Genomic DNA, 12022 nt, shown 5'->3' with positions numbered 1-12022 from the left:
CAGGCCCCACCTCTGTTACTCCCAACACTCACAGAGACGAGGAACTCAGCAGCAGAACCGCAAATACAAGCAACCTGAATCCTGAGCTACCGGCGGAGCTGGTTAACATAATGTAATACTTAAATACGCTCTTATAAACCACAGGAGGGATTCGGCAGTAGATGATACTATTAATATAAATATTATTTAACAGAACCCTTGAGAGGCACAGAATGTAGAAGTAGAGGGGTCAGCTGAATATCAATTAGCTGAGAGAACGCAGCTTTACAGTCTTTACCCATTTGAAATGGAGATAATGATGGTAGCAGAAATTAGATTCTGAAGCCAGTTCTGCAAGAGATGCTGCTACAAAGTCTGTCTTAAAAGCAATCATCCTGAGCTTGCCTGAGCATCCATTCATGCACTGCCTGCAATGGAGCCGCTTGGAAACACCCATCTCACAATCACAGGATGTGGAGGCATTCACTTCCAGGCCCAGGTCAGCAGGAAAACCAGATGACTGTCCCGTTCCTCACTCGAGAAACTTCCAAGTTATGAACCATCCAGCTGCAATCTGCAGGAGGATTTCCTTAAATACCAAGGTGGAACTTGCATTCGTCCTCACGCTTTGGCTGAGCGGTGGCAGGGAGGGGCAGGAGAGGAGAACGTGCGTTATCGCTGCAAGTCAGGCTTCGTCCGAGCGCACCTGAGCTCGGGCATATGAGCAGGACACCACGAACGGCCCACGGCAAGGACAGGGTAGGAGGACAGGTCCCAGTGCTGCCCTTTTCTTGCTCCATTTTCTCCTCTTCCAGATTCCTTCTTTACAACTTGCAGAACCACCAAACCACAAGGGTAACCGGGAAATCGGGAAATAAGCAAAGTCTCCTTTTGCTGCAGGAAAGGCAGCAAAGCAACTGGAAAAAATAATAATAAACACCACGCACAAGAATCATTAAAGCCACCTGCAGTAAGAGTACGGACTAATTTTCCCCTACCCCTTTTCTTTTTTTTTTGTTTCCTGCAAGGCAGCAGCAGAACAAAGACAGATACTGGTAGAAGGCACAGACATAAAGAAGCATTCCAAAAATGTGACATATGAAGAAAAAAATCTGAAGTGAAAAGGAATTACTGCAACCACATTTGAAAACCTTCTGCACTTCTGCCCACATTATTAAGAAAGACAATGAATAGTTAATAACATTGTTTTAGGTGTTTGTGAAGATTTAGAGATCAAAAGTAAAAATGAAATAAGCCAAGCAAAATTTACCCAGAAAAACTTTGCAGGCCAGAAGGAAAGCCAGTTTTATATAGTAACCTTGGAGGTATGCAATAACTCATTTCCCACAGCTACAAAAGTGAGTGCATCTCGAAGTCTCAACATTGGCTTCCAGGTTGAATCTGGCCAGGAAATTTTTATCTAAAGTAGCAGAGTAAGAAAAAAAAATAAATTACAGTCCTTGTCTATTACAGACCTCACGTGTACCACAAAGCCGTTCTTCAACGCGGACCTCAAATACTTCAGGTAAAAAGATTATTTTCATGGTAACTGGTATTGTAACAAACTGCCAGAAGACACATCACTACTTTGTCACATGCATGTGGAACAGAAGTAAACCTGTTCACGACAGTAGGAGTACGTGGTAATTGCAAAGGAAAACACGAAATGGCAGGGTAAGTACAACAAGGAATATCCCCCAGAGACCATGAGCAGGATGATACTGGCCATGACAGAGTGCATTTATAATATTTACCGGACCTACCAACTATGAGAATGATCTTACACAAACCTTCTCAAAAGGAGCTTTACCCACAGGAACACAAAGTTACAGGAAAAGACTAAAACAGCTTGTTTTTCAAACCAGCGGTCTTCAGACTACGGGGGCATGCAATACATCCTGAAGAGGGGGAAGGGCATGAAAAAAAATATTAAGAACTGCTGGTCTAGAACAAAATAAAGGCTAAATGCATTTAACTGCTATCCCCAGATGCAGCATGTGCAAAACCCAAGGGAAGAACAGAGGTATTTACACCAACGGGCAGTTATCTGCACCACAACAGCCGATGTCAGCTGGCTGTGCATTATTTTTATGCTGGAACTGAGACGTAGGTTTCTAAAAATGAGTGATAAACCACGAACAGCCTTATGGAGGACCAACAAAGGGGTCAGTTTGGAACCTGGAAAGAAAAACGGCTGTGGGAATCTTGCTGCACGTCTGATGCAGCAATGGAGGACTAGATCCCATCATCCAGACTAACCCTGGAGAATCTGTTCTCCACACGTCTATAATTGAACGATTATTTCTATCTCTGACAGTCAGTGCTCCCACCGTAACACCGGGGGCCTGGTCCAACCAACCAACACCTCTACCAGCATTCTCCTCCTCCTGTATTACACAACTTTGACTTCCAGAACAAATTATCACAGCTTACAGACGGGTCTCCCTTGTTACCAAAATAATACTGCTTTTAAGTAATTGAGCTTTACTCAGTAAAAACCGTTTCAATTAGCAACTGATGGTTACTTCTCCCTGGTCACTACGGCCGACCTTTTTCTCTCCAATATTCAGCAAGGACTTCCTTACGAATGTCTGTAATCCTCTCAACAAGGAGGGGAGAAAGGAGGCTCTCCCTGAAGCAAGATCGCTGAAGTCTGGCTTTGTCAAGTCCCTTTAACCTCAGCACCACAAATGCACGAAAACTGCAGTTTCTTGAAAAGAATAAAGCAGGCATTTTCCTAAACCACAAAAAAAAAAAAGAAAAAGGCTGTGCTTTGCTACAAGCTTATCAAAACAGCAGATATATTCGGTGTTAGTGAAACCATATATATTATAAATCAGTCAGATCGCATTCCTGTTATGTGCTGTACGAACACTATTCAAATTTAAGTGCCCTTTACACCCAAAACACTGATTTCTAGATCGACATTGTTTCACAGGTAACTTTGGATTACCAAAACCTGACGGGGCTAACCGTTCAGAGATTAAAGCTCCTCTCTTTTCTTTTTTTTTGTAGGAAGGGCACACAGTTTGCTACCCAGGCTCTCAGAACGAGCTGTGGCTCCTAGACAACGAACTCAGGAGTACTTGCAGGTCCCGCGGTGCCGGGTCCGCCATTTGGCTGCTGTTTGTACCAACAACTTCGCCCAACAGACGCCCACGGGCAGCGTAAGAAGGAAAGCGAAGGAGCTGGCCGGTCTGGCTTCAACCTGAGCTGACAAGGAAGCCGGAGCGACAAGCCAGGAGGAAAAAAGTGTCCCATAGCCCCCCCCCAGCACCCTTGGGTGGCTCTGGAAGCTGAGGCCCACCACGCAGCGCTGTATTTCTGCTCTCCTCCGGCAGAGGGCAACGGCACTCGGCGGCTTAAAGGCCGCTCTGAAGCGAGCGGCGTACTGCCCGCAATTCCCAGCACCGCTGACACCTGTCTAAAAACACAAACAGGATTTAATACCGCAGGACTTGAGCGTTTCTGTTCCATTCAGGTTTTTCTTACATGTGTCTTTCTTATGCTGATGTCTTACCGAGAAGAAAATACCTGCTGCTTTTCACAGATCTGGAATCCTGTTCTCTATCAATAGGATAAATGTAATCCTGATTGCTCCGGGAGCCTATGCCATTGCCGTGAAATCACAGAAGTTATTATATAAAGATCTCCCAAGAAGTACAGATGACACACTGATATATAGCAGACATTAACAGATTAATGTTCAAAGATCAATTAAAAAAATAAGAAATAAAATAAGAGGCAGAGCACCCCTAAAAATGCCAAACTGCAGAACTCCCGGTAACACAGCAGCGACACCTGAAAGCAGAACAGTGCTTTCAGTTTAGAAAACACAGCCGGATTAATAGCCAGAAATCCTTTTTCACCCTCCTGCTAAAAGTAAACACCGTTGCTAGATGCATCGCCAGTCTCCAGAGACTTCACAGCTCCCTGTACGAGCCGGGTAGCTCCGAATCTCCCCCACCGAGTTCCAGCAGTGAGGCACAACGGTATGCTCGGCTCCTGGATTAACCATCTCCTGGCACCCAGCATCTGCCCACAGAGAAACAAACACCTCCATGGCTGACACCAACAGCAACCGAGGCAAAAACAAGCAAATGTCGGCCGGCCAGCCACCCACCCACCCCCCCAGGAGGCTGAAAGTTGAATGCCAGTTAATTCTCCTTTATTTCCTCCGCAGGCTGTAGTTTATCAAGCCAGGATCTGCCTTCATTTTACAAATCTATGCTTGCAGAAGCTCCTACGATAGCTGCTACAGATATACCGAAAGTCAGTAAACTAAACAGAACGCAGTTATTGTACAAATCAGCACATTTGCTGGATATTCCATATAAAACGCTAACTTATAAATACAAATAGCATTTTTCTTTTCTGAAAATTTATTCGGCACCAAAATTATACCTGACTACGATTCAGATGAAGAAGAATTAATCCAGATTCAGGACTTTTTTTTTCTTTAAAAAAATCCAGCCGAGAGGACGCACTCAGCTTCCCCCAGGAGAAGCTCCACAGATAATATTCAATCTAAGCTAATAAATACTACCAAAAAATAAATAAATAAGGATTACTTCGGGCTCAAGACCGCGCTGCTCTCAGCCTGCTTGGTTTCGGTGCAGCATCAGGCAAACCAGCACGTCCCTCTATGCAAAGCGCCAGAACTACGGACATTTTGTAACAGCTGAGCAGGATGCTTACCAGGTTCCCCTCTCGCCTCCCTTTCACTCCATCTTCCCATCCAGCAACTTAACTGCTGCTTCTGACCACTGATGACACAAATTAAAAGAAAAAAAAAAGAAATCTCTCCGTATCATTAGCAAACTAACTTCACAAGGTTTCTGTTAAGGTAAGACTGTCGTACAGCATTTATTACATGTAAGCACGTCATAGGTTTTGCTGACAGAGAGTAAGAATTTGAAAGACAGGAGAGGGAAACACTACGACTGCTTTAGTACCTTTGTATTTACCAGCTCTGCTTGCCTACTAAATAATTGCATGATTTATGCCCTTCAGTAGGACCTACTGCTTCACCACGACTTATGTGCAGAGACGTGTTAATAAAATCACGGCTCACAAATGGTGCTATAAATGCCCTTTAAACCATTTGTTTCTCCATTTCTTTTGTTTACGCTTTAGTAACAAATTTATAGCCTAGCAAGAATAATAACAATAAAAAAAAATAACATCAGCAGTGCCCCATTAATTTTTCCTAATATAATAATACCAAAAAAAAAACAGAGCTCTCAAATAACAGGAGACTGGAATTGGGCTGTGAAGCCCATTTCAGGAGCAGGACCATCTCCCCTCACCCACCAACTTTGCCACATGCTTAGATTGAAACGCTCGTAAAATAAACCACTGTCAACAGCAAAACTTCCTCATCCACGCCGATTACAACTAATTACAACCAGCACATCCTACAATCATCACTTTTTTTTTGTTGTCCTGCCAAACACATCACTTTCTGTAGGAAATTCAGGGAACGCGTTCAGCTCGGCTGTTTTACTATCCCAATCAGTGTTTTTCACCCTGTAGCTGTCAGTCTCGCGGAGATCTCCAGGCTCCTGCCCATGCAGAAGCGCGTTGCAGGGGACATTTAACACATTCCTGCCACAGCTCCAGGAGGTTCACGAGTACTCACAAACTAGGACCCTCCGCAAGCGTTAAGCACGCAGATCAAGAACTAGAGAAGGATGAAATCTCTGACCTTGGTGAGGGTGAAACTCGGAGCAGAACACAAACAACTCCAGTTTCCAGTCTCCCTGTTAGATAACAACGCTACGTCCGCTGGCTGAGGTGTAACGCCCCGAAGGACCGAAAAAAGGATGGTGGGTTTTATGCTGGATTTTCATAAAACCCAAAGCCAGAAAAAATATACTGTTTATGCACAAATTCTTGGCAAACACTCACAACCCCATTAATTCTTTCTCCAGTCATTCAGAAAGCCATGAGTCAGGACCTAACATTATCGTGAAACTGACTTGCGAGAACTATCGGGGAAATAATTTTTTTTTATTTGCATTTCAGGGTTTATGTTTGCAAGTACTCTGACCCTTTACGTTCCGGTCCTTTTAAGCTCATATTCTGGTGCTACCACGTAATTCCAGCAGCAGTTATTTATGGAAAAACACCACGCAAATACTGCATGATCAACTACAGCTAGTCATACTATAGATGTGGCAGCACAAAAAAAAAAGGTAACTCCATGTTTTCATTGTTAATACAAAAAATATACATAGTAAACGTGATTACAGCAATGGAAAAGAAATCTACCCTGGATTAATGAGCTCCTCTCAATTTTAACCACGTAATAGGCTACCAGGAGCATAAACAAACAAATGGTTTAAATACGTTTCCAATTTCCCTTTTTATTGAAACAGGAAAAAAAAAAAAAAAGCTTTCACTACTTCCTATCGCAAAACCAGCATGAGCACTTAGATCCTTTCCAAAACCTTTTTTTTTGAAGTACATACAAATGGCAAAATAGCGACCTTTTTGCCACTGAAACCTGACGAGGCATTAGATCCTACCGTGAAACTTTGACTACTTCTTACATGAGAAACAAATCAGCATTGTTGATATAAAAAGTGAGGGGAATTGGCACAATACCTATTTTCACAGACCTTTCCTCATATACATCGTGCTCGACACTGCAACAGCTCTGTAGAACACAGTGTACAGCACACGTTGTTCCTCGTCATGAACTGACAGCAATCGGAGGGAAGGTGAACTAAGTTACAAAATGAAATATTTCTCCCCCAGCCGTCTGAGAAGATAAATGACCTTAGTTATATTAAAGAGAAACGGGATATGGGATCCGAAGGGCTCGTTTTACGTTAACTGCATGTCACCAGCAAAAACAGAGAAAGCAATTTCCTGGTGCATCAACTCCACCAGCAATTCCACGTACACTCGAAAAGCCGAGACGCTGGCACGCCCCGTTACGGGCACCTTCCAGCACTCCCAGATCCGTACCAAACCAAGCGCTCCCTGTTCACTTCCTATTTTAAGGCAGATTTTTTTTTCCCCAAAATACAAAGATATGCAGATGTACGAAGCAAGCCGACGCTACCTGGGTGAATAGATGTCTTTCTGTGCACAACTCCATTTCAAATGACTGCCGTAACCAACACAAAATAGCAGCTCCCCGCAGCATGTGCTAAATATGGCCGATTACCACCCCGGCCCTTTCACCGTTCGGCACAACTCCCTTCCTGCTATCTTCAGGCCAGATTCCCTCCGCATCGGCATATGTTAATCTCTGGAAATTCTCATTAGTTGAGGCGCAGAATATCGTACCTGTAATGTTATGATGGAATAGAAGTGAAAGCACACTGAAGCAGCATAAACCACCCTCGATCCATTTAATGAACGAGACCGGCACGTACCATGAACCTTATCTTTCCATCCTTCTCGTATTTTGTGTTATAAAACATAAAAATCCCACTAATAAAAGACGCAAGCGCAACTCTGAGGCAGATTTAAATATCCGTGCATGACTGTCACCGTTAGTTATAAAACCCTCTCTCCTCTTCCTAACCTATTCTCGTTTGTTCCCCTGCTGTTATTTAACTCTTTAAGGCTACTGAAGAATCACTATGCCAGCTTCACGTAATTCTTAAAAATACACTAATTTTTTATTTTTTAAACTCCATAGTAGCAAAACAGAGAGCAGAACACCCAGATACGGCTTGCTTTCCCACTCCTCCTCCACTTACTCGGAACTAAGATGCCTCAGGGACCTAGAATACTGCTCTGCCATGTTTTTCACCCTCTCAAGCCCCCGGATCTCCAGAGGCACACAGCCTCCGTGCCGAGCCTCTGCCTCCAGCCAGCAGATGCCCTTTCCTCAGTCCTGTCCCAGTGATTCTGTATAAGCCGGCAGAAGACAGCCGGGGTCTGCTGCCTGCAGCCTGGAAGGCACTGACCTCGAGCTGCGTATCCTCTTACTGCTGAGAACTTGCTTTAAAATGGCAGCATGCTCCTCAACGCCAAACTGACTTGTTTTTCCCCTACGTAGCCTACTAACGGCCATTCTTCCCTTGTTTTCCGTGAAATCCCATTTCCAAAACTGTTGTAAACAAAACAACATTATTTTAAACACCTTCTTTCACCACGTATCCGGAGGCATGAGTCCTTTACAGTAAGATCTGCTCAACCTACCTATAAATAGGCTCTGGAGACCGACAGCTGAGCACGTTCCTCGCGGCATCCCCCTGGGTACCTACATAAATGGGTACCTCCATAAAGCGCCATGCCTTACCACCACCAACCCCGGGCAGACACACAACTGCTCTGCAGCTCCGGTGGGACGCCATGGGGCGACAAAAATCCAACCAGGCACAAACTGGTCTCTTCCTGAGAGAACCCCCCCCTGCCGCAGAGGCTCCTGCTGGCTGCAGTGCAAGTTCCCCAGTCACGGGCCAGACCCACTCCCCCAAAAAAAGACGCTTCATGGACTGAATGCCTGCTTCCTTCAGGAGGCGAAGGTGCGGGGGGTCCCCCTTGCCTCTCCTAAAGGGGGAGGCTTCAGAACCCCCCTCAGGAGCGGGAGCCAGACCCAGCTCCCATCAGACAGCCTGGTTCCTGCCAGACACCCCAGTTCCTGTCACCCCCTGGTTCCCATCAGGTGCCCCCAGGCACCCCAGTTCCCACCAGATGCCCAGCTCCTGTCAGACTCCCCCAGACCCCCTGGTTCCCACCAGAACCCCCGGTTCCTGTAACAACCCGGTTGCTGCCCGACACCCCCAGATGCCCCGATTCCTGTCAGACCCCCCCCGGCTCCTGCCCAACCCCCCCAGTTCCTGTCAGACCCCCACATACCCCCCAGTTCCTGTCGCACACCCCGGCTCCTGCCTGACACCCTGGCTCCCACCCGAAGCCCCCAGACCCCCTGCCTCCTGCCAGATGCCCCAAGACCCCCCAGCTCCTGCCAGACCCCCTGATTCCTGTCAGACCCCCCCTAGACCCCCGGTTCTCCCCAGACCCCCCCATTCCTGTCAGACGCCCTGCCTCCTCCCTGACGCCCCATCTCCCTCCTGACACCCCCAGACCCCCTGATTCCTATCAAACCCCCCCAGTCCCTGTCAGAAACCCCCAGACCCCCCGCCTCCTGTCAGCCCCCCCCTGTTCCCGCCCCCCCCCGCGGCGGGCTGTGGGCGGCGCGAGGCCGCGCCGCGTGACGGCGGGAGCCGGCGGCACGTGGCCGCGACCATAACAAACAGGCGGGGGGGGGGCGGGGGCGGGCCGCGCTCGCGCCCTGCCAAGGGCGGGCGGGGAGGGGAAGGGGGGGGGGGGGCGAGCAGTGAAGGGGGGGGGGGGGGAGGTCGCTACGCGAGCGGCGATTGGTCGGGGGGCGCGGTGGGCGGGGCCGGCGGGCCCGCCGCCTTGGTGCAGTGCTGAGGAGGCGCCAGGCGGGGGCTGCTGCTGCTGCCGCCGCCGCCGCGCGTCGAGGGGTCTCGCGCGCGCTTCCCGCCCTCCGCGACGCCGCTCGCGCCCCCCTCTCCTCACGGCACCCGCGCTGTGCCCCCCTCCCCGGGCGGCCATTGCTACGCGGCCCCACGCAGATAGAAACGCATGAAGCCGAGCCCCACGGGCCCTGCGCCACCTGCCTGCCTGCCTGCCCTCCCCTCCTTCCCCTCCCCTCGCCTCGGCAGCCCCGGGTTGCGCCACGCAGGAAAAAGCCGCCGCAGCTCTGCCCGCGGCGCTCGTCCCCTCCCCGAGTGGCTGGTGCCTTGCGCACCCCCCAAAAACAGATCCTCCGTCGCCACAGGGACCCCCCTGGGCACCGCCGTTCCCTCAGAGACCCCCAAAAACAGCTCCTCCATCGCCACAGGGACCCCCCCCCGGGCACTGTCATTCCCTCAGGGAACCCCCAAAACTGCTCCTCCATCGCCACAGGGACCCCCCCCCCCCCGGGCACCACCACTCCCTCACGCACCCCAAACCCAGCTCTCGGCACCACCACTCCCTCACGCACCCCAAACCCAGCTCTCCGTACCACCATTCCCTCACGCACCCCAGGACTCCGCTCCTCGTCACCACAGCACCTCAAACCCAGCTCCTCATCGCCACAGGGACCCCCCCCGAGCACCACCATTCCCTCACGCACCCCAAACCCTGCTCCTCCATCGCCACAGGGTCCCCCCTCAGGACCACCATTCCCTCAGGGACCCCTAACCCAGCTCCTCCATCCCCGCAAGGTCCCCCCTCAGGACCACCGTTCCCTCAGAAACCCCAAGGCTCTGCTCCTTGCCACAGGGACCCCGGTGAACGCCACCGTTCCCTCACGCACCCCCAAACCCAGCTCCTCCATTGCCGCAGCGTCTCCTCTCAGCACCACCATTCCCTCAGGCGCCCCAAGGCTCTGCGCCTCATCGCCACAGCGCCCCAAAGCCAGCTCCTTGATGCCACAGGGACCTCTCTGGGCACCACCGTTCCCTCAGGCACCCCAAGACTTGGCTCCCCAACACAGGGACCCCTCTGAACACCACCATACCCTCAGGCACCCCCAAACCCAGCCCCTCCATCGCCACAGCGTCCCCTCATCACCACAGCGTCCCCCCTCAACACCACCATTCCCTCAGGCACCCCAAAACCCCACACCTCAACGCCATGGGGTCTCCTCACCGCCCCAGGATCTCCTCTTGGCATCATCGTCCCCTCATGCACCCTAAACCCCGCTCCTCGACGCCACAGGGTCCCCTCCGATCCCTGCCGCTCCCTCACGCGCACCAGAACCCTGCTCCTCAGCACCACGGCATTCCCTCCGTCCCCTTCCACCACGATTCCCTCCGGCACCCCAAAACCTCGCTCCTCAACGCCACGGTGCCCCTCTTCCAGCACCGTTCCCTCTCAAGCACCCCAAAACCCCCTCAGTCAACACCTCGCCGTCACCTTCCCAGCACCACCATCCCCCCCTCCGGCACCCCAAAACCCCTCTTCTCCTCAACATCTCACCGTCATCCTCCAGCACCCCAAAACCCCACTCACCGCCATAGCGCCCCCCTCCCAGCACCACCATTCCCTCAAGCCCCCAAATCCCCTCTCTCGACCCCCCATCCTCCAGCACCCCAAAACCCCACTCACCACAATGCCCCCCCTCCCAGCACCACCATTCCCTCAAGCCCCCCGAAACCCCTCTCTCAGCACCTCCCCATCACCTCCCCAACACCCCCACCCCTTCCAGCGCCCCAAAACCCACCACGCTTCCCCCTTCCCTCCGACACCCCACAACCCACAGCACCCCAAACAACCCCCCCCCCCCCCCCCGGCTCCCCTCAGCACCGAACCCCACGCACCCACCTGTGGGGCCGCGGGACCACCACGACCCCGGGGAGCCACCACAAGCCCCGGGGGGCCACCATTAACCCCGGGGGGCCACCGCAAGCCCCGGGACCACCGCCGAGAGCCGCGTCAATTAATTACCGAGCGCTCGCACGGCGGCAGGAGCACACGAAGGGCTCGGGGAAGTGCTAAATATACCCGCTGCCAGCGAAACCGCCCGTGTCACAGGCCCGGGGCTGGCGAGGCAGCGGCGCTTCCCTCCCCGCCTCCCCCCCCCCGCTTCTTGTCCCCCCCCCCGGCCACATTTTGTTTTTTCCATACGCACTTCGAAACGCAGCCCTAACCCCCCCCCCAACACACACACACACCCCTCGGTGCTCCGGGGGCTGTCGCGGGTGCGCTGCCTGCCGCTGCTTTATTTTCATTTTTTATTTTTATTTCTTTACTGGGGGGGGTTGTTTGCTTCCACCCCCCCCACACGTATCCTCGCTGTGAGGAAAACAACACCGCCAAACCTCCTCCTCTTTCCTCCCCCACCCCCAAATAAAAAAAGCACCCCAAAAGCCCCTCCGTGCCCGCCCTGCGCGCCCTCCTGTCGCGACACAGCGCCCTGTCGCGACACCGGCCCCGCGCACCTGCCGCGCCCGCGGAGTTTATCCTCTCCCTACAGGCGGCGTGCGGGAAGACGAGCAGAAAGAGAAGGAGGAGGGGGGTGTCCCTTAATTAAATTAAATTAATTTAAAAGCGCAGCACCCCC

General features: G+C 51.4%; 1 protein-coding gene across 1 annotated transcript in view; it reads right to left on the bottom strand.

The window, feature by feature from the left end:
• The window catches only part of LOC308188419 (uncharacterized protein), a 146423-nt gene that overhangs the window by 114010 nt on the left and 20391 nt on the right, over nt 1-12022 (bottom strand). The gene's annotated exons all lie outside the window — the stretch shown is intronic.

Source organism: Anser brachyrhynchus (assembly GCF_964034855.1).
Source record: "Anser brachyrhynchus genome assembly, chromosome: 1".
NCBI classification, from domain to species: domain Eukaryota; kingdom Metazoa; phylum Chordata; class Aves; order Anseriformes; family Anatidae; genus Anser; species Anser brachyrhynchus.
The sequence above is the reverse complement of the archived record's forward strand: the minus strand, read 5'-3'. Positions and strand labels throughout refer to the sequence as shown.